The 5,292-nt window shown below is 36.4% G+C and overlaps 1 pseudogene; it reads right to left on the reverse strand.

Moving 5' to 3' along the window:
- Window positions 1-3,948: 3,948 nt before the first annotated feature.
- LOC102834579 lies at window positions 3,949-4,734 on the reverse strand (annotated as a pseudogene).
- Between the last annotated feature and the right edge of the window lie 558 nt (window positions 4,735-5,292).

Raw genomic sequence — 5,292 nt, forward strand, 5'->3', positions numbered from 1 at the left:
TCACTGGATTGCAAGGCCAGTTTGAACCACAAGGTCAGCAGCTCCTCGGAAACCCTATGCCAGTTTACTGTGAGTTAGAACCGATTCAATGGCACTTAACAACATATATATGTGTGTGTATATATATACACACACACATATATACTATATATAATGTCACTGTTATTCCAATTGTTGACCCATAGTGATCCTGTATAGGGTTTCCAAGGAGTGGCTGATGAACTTGAACTTCTGACCTTGCAAATCAAACCAATTTGCAGTATATATGTGTGTGTATGTTTGTAAAACATATAGTCCTGGTGTGGCGCACTGGACTGCTAACCACAAGGTTGGTGGTTCAAACCCACTAGCCATTCCTTGGAAACCCTATACAGGGTCTCTATGAGTTGGAACTGACGTAACAGCAGTTAATAACCATGTATCTATATCTATATAGATATATAGAGAGGGCACTCTGGTAGCATAGTGGTTACAAATTGGGCTGTGAGCCTCAAAGTCAGCAGTTCAAAACTACCATCTGTTCCACGGGAGAAAGATGAGGCTCTCTGCTCCCGTAACGACTTACAGCCTCGGAAACCCTGTACAGGGTCGCTATGAGTCGGAACCGACTCCACAGCACACAACAACAACAAGAACACACACACACACACATATATATATATATATATATGTTAACATATAAAGAAGAGTCAATAAAGTAAATCTAGGAAGAGCCTTAGGAGTCTTAGTTTTCTATTTAGCAGATGGGGGTTTAAATAACTTTGTTAATAGATTGAAATAGACCTGCATCTAGTAGACCCCAACTCAAAGTCACCTCATGTACAACAGAATAAACTGTTGCCTGGTCATGTAGCATCCTCATGATTGCCAGCATGTTCAAGTCCATTGTTGCAGATTTTGTGCAAATCGTCATCTTGTTGGCCTTCTACTTCACCAAACATAATCAGTCTTCTGACTGATTCCTTCTGATGGTATGTCCAAAGCAATTGAATCATGGGGGTTTGGGTTGGCCTTTCTTCCTAATCTAACTCTATGTAGAAACCTCATAGAAACCTGTCCGTCATGAGTGCACTCTTAATTTTTAAATACTCGTGACATAGCTTCCAACATTGTAGCAATATATATACCACCATAGTGCTAGAAGCTGACAGACTGGTAGAGAATCATAGAGTGCAGGGAATATAAACCTGACCTAGTCAGTTAAAATAGCAAGTAAAACATTAGAGATATCATCAAGGATCTGTGCAATCCCCAAAGAGCTTTCTATAATTAGAAAGAGCTCTTGCTGATGGCAGTAGAATTTCAACTTTTTCTTTCAACTTTGGTATCTCCTTTTATTCTCAGTGAATTGAAATTTTCAAACCAACCAAGAAGACCAGGATTATTTAGGAACAGTAGCTGGCATTAAAAGCGATTATAAAAACAAACAAATAAACACAAACTCTCTACTCTCACATGTTGTTTCTTTAAACTATTTGTAAACCTAGCTTCCATTTTGTGTTGCAGTATTGTATACGCTCAATATGAAACAATTTGATTAATTTTCATCTCAGGAGACACCGGAACATTTAAAATTACAACTTTATTTAATTAAAACCAAATCTTCCAATAGACAGGGACACAAAAAATAATTTACAAAGTAATTAAATTTTTTCTAAGAGCAAACATTACATCAATAGTAATTACACCCAGGACAGAATACCTATACATACATGTTATTAGATAGGTTTTTAAAAGAATTAAAAAATACTACTGTCACATAAATTTTCCAAAATGAAGTCAGATAGTTGCTTTTATGTCATTGAAAAGGTATTTGAACTAAAGAAAACTAGAACATAGGGCTTAAATAATCTAAAAGAGGAAATTATTTTGTATTTTATAGTTGAATTTTATTACTCTAAAGAAACTTTTTTTGCATGCCTACATGCTTATTTATGGAGTCTTGTTGTGGCACTAGAAGGTAAGCATTGCACTGCTAACTGCAAGGTCGGCTGTTCAAGCCTACCAGTTGCTCCTTAGAAATAGGGTTGTAATGAATAAGAATAGACTTCACATCACTTACCCATGACAACACATGCTTATTTCGTATATACAAATACTTCTAGTTACTGTGGAAAAGAGTTCTTAGTCTGTACAAGCTGGTTTCCACAAACTATGGGCTCGTTACAGTAAATGATCAAGATTTTCATTGGAACAGAGTTTTTCCATACACATCAGAATCCAGAAGCATCATGCCTTTCTCAAATTGTCACTTAGTGTTTTTAGCTTTTTTTCTCCATCTAGCTCATCAACATGCAGAAATAAGTTTGTATATCAACTAGCCATTAGCAGAAGTCATAAGATCCAGATATATTCATAAACATTATACAAGTCACAGTGAGGTATGTGGACAAACAGTACCAACATTTATGAAAAAGGGGAGTTGATTTTTAAAATTATAAGAACTACTTGAATTACAATAAACACACTATTCATGTCTTTTTGAAATCAAAATGGGGAAAATCTTATCACCATCTGTCAATCGCCACATAACTAAAATACTACACAAAAGGGCTGTGAACCCAAAGTACAAACCACAGAATTAAAACTCAGTTAAACTGAGTTACTCATTGAAATCAATTAAAAAGACCAAACTTCTTTAACCTATCAATGCTAGTACAGAAGCATCATCGGAACAAATAGAGGTTTAATTACAAATTAGCTTGGGCTACTTTCTGTTAGGAAATTTTTTTTTAATACTAAAAGAGAATCTGTTAGCAAACATCCTAGAAAAACTGTGGAATCATGCTCTTTATTGTTCCTGAAAGGAATTTTGCTAGGTTTGATGAATATATATATATATATATATATATATATATACATCCAGTGTTCCCAGGAATTCTAGAAACTAAGTAATTCAATCATCAATAGGAGCATTTAAGCAAAAAGTAGATCAAAAGCAGATCTTGTATCAACAAATACTAAGTAGATGCATTTAAAAAAAAAACCATGATAACTGTAAATCATAAAATCAAATGTACTTATAAAGGCATACCTATTTAGAGTTTAGATTAAGAGTATCCAGAGGAAGATAGATGCCCCACTGAATAGTTTTCATCTTGTCTAGATGGGTCTGGTAAAAAGAGATGAGGATATGATTCTTATGATTCAATAGTGAATAATTGTTATCATGACTAATTGGGACTGTTGCAGTTGTAAACATAGAAGTTTTGTAACAAAAACAAAGCAGTAGTTAATCTTATAGTCCAGAAACAGAGAATGCTAGGACCATCAAGGGTGAAGAGCACAAACGGAATGTGAGACCTTATCCAGAGAAGCAGTGACACCAGAGATGGAGGTAGAGATGAGGACATGGAAAGAGAGAGCAGCTGAGGACTCCAGACTCATGGAAAGAGAGGGACTGAGAGCTGGTGGCCAGGAGGCAGGCTTTCAGAATGTGCCCTTTGGTGGTTTAAATTATTATATATGCCTGAGTGTTTTTACAAAAAAAAAAAAAAAAAAAAAAAGAAAGAAAGAAAGAGAGAGAGAGAGCTATAATGAATATAGAGAAATACTGTTAACTGATGGTACATGGAGGGGATTATAATCATTGTAATGAAACAAAGTATATGATTTGTTGAATGTAAAACTGATGATCTGCCCTGTAAACTTTCACCCAATTCACAACAAAATCTTAAAAAAAAAACAACACCAATATTATGGTACATTTAAAAAACAACAAGAAAAACAATCTGTAGACTGCAAACTGTGCATGCTTACCATAACATGTTATGAGTGAGATTTCCTGTAAATATTTACCATCATGATACAAAGCAAATATGTGCTTTGTATCATGATGGTAAATATTTACAGGAAACTGCAAGGTCCCTAAAATAGCAGTTAAAGAGTTTATATACAAATAGATGTCGTTATCCGATCAAATATGCAAGAGATGGAATTTCCCAGAGTTTATAGTACAGAACAACCCCCACCCACTCCTCCTCCCTGGCCTTCTTCTCTGTGTGTCAGTTTTACTCCTTTATTCTGGTTCTCACTTTCCCACAATCCAGGGATCTGAATGATCTTTTCAACCAGTTCCTCAAAGACACACTGTATACCATCACAGGTTTTTGCACTTGCCTCTATAAATAACATGGAATGCTTTTGTGCAAATTTCAGGCCTTCATTTCTGTAAACTTCACAATTTTCCTTATCAATTTTGTTTTCAATTAGCACATTTACTATGTCATTTCTCAAGTAGTACATTTCCAATTAATCTAACCAATTATCCAATTTAAGAAAGGTATCTGTTCTTATGAGATCATAAACTAATAAAACATTCTATGTACTTCTATAATAGCTGGGAGTTCTGGTAGTATAGTGCTTATGAATCGGGCTGCGAACTGCAAGGTCAGCAGTTCGAAACTACCAGCTGTTCCATGGGAGAAAGATGAGGCTTTCTGCTCCCATAAAGATTTACAGCCTCGGAAACCTTGTACGGGGTCACTATGAGTCGGAACCAACTCCATGGCACACAACAGCAGCAATGTTCTGAACATCTCTGGAACAGCAGTATCCCAGATTGCAAGTTTAGCCTTGTTTCCATCCACTGATATTGTTTTCACTTGGAAGTCAACTTGCTGCAAGTTCTGGATCAAAAGTATCATCTGTGAACCTCAAGAGCAGACTGGGCTTATCTACCCCACTCTCACTGATGATGAGGATCTTAAGTGTGGTCAGCACGTCCTCCTCCATCCTAACCCTGCTCCCTGTCGATCCAGCTGATAGCACAACTCCACCTCTCAACCCATCACACTTCTAGTGAGTGGTTTTTGAATCCCTTTGAAAACCGCTCACAAAATCAAACCATTAATAGCTCCTAAATGATGTTTTAAATGGCCGATACATTTCAGTTTTAGAACCTCATCTACCTGCCCTTCAGATTGAGCTAATGCCAACTTGACATACATCATCTCAACTGTATGTCATCCCTGATAGGAGTGACTGTTACTTCCATTTTACAGCTGAGGAAATGGAAACTGAAAAAACCTGAGTGACTTGCCCCAAGTCATCACAAAATCTGAATCAGGTCTAGGAATCAAACTCAGATCTTTCATGTCAATTTGCAGGACTTATTCCAAATGTCTGTGCTCTTGCATTACACACATTTGGCCCTTGTCTTTTCCATGTTAACATTTGTATATGTGGTTGCCTTCCTTCACATAGTGGTTTAAGTGGCAGACTGCTAATCATATGAGAAAGATGAGACTGTCAGCTCTAGTAAAGGTGAACAGTCTCAGAAACCCTATGGAA

This window comes from Chrysochloris asiatica, unplaced genomic scaffold (assembly GCF_000296735.1).
Source record: "Chrysochloris asiatica unplaced genomic scaffold, ChrAsi1.0 scaffold00108, whole genome shotgun sequence".
NCBI lineage: Eukaryota > Metazoa > Chordata > Mammalia > Afrosoricida > Chrysochloridae > Chrysochloris > Chrysochloris asiatica.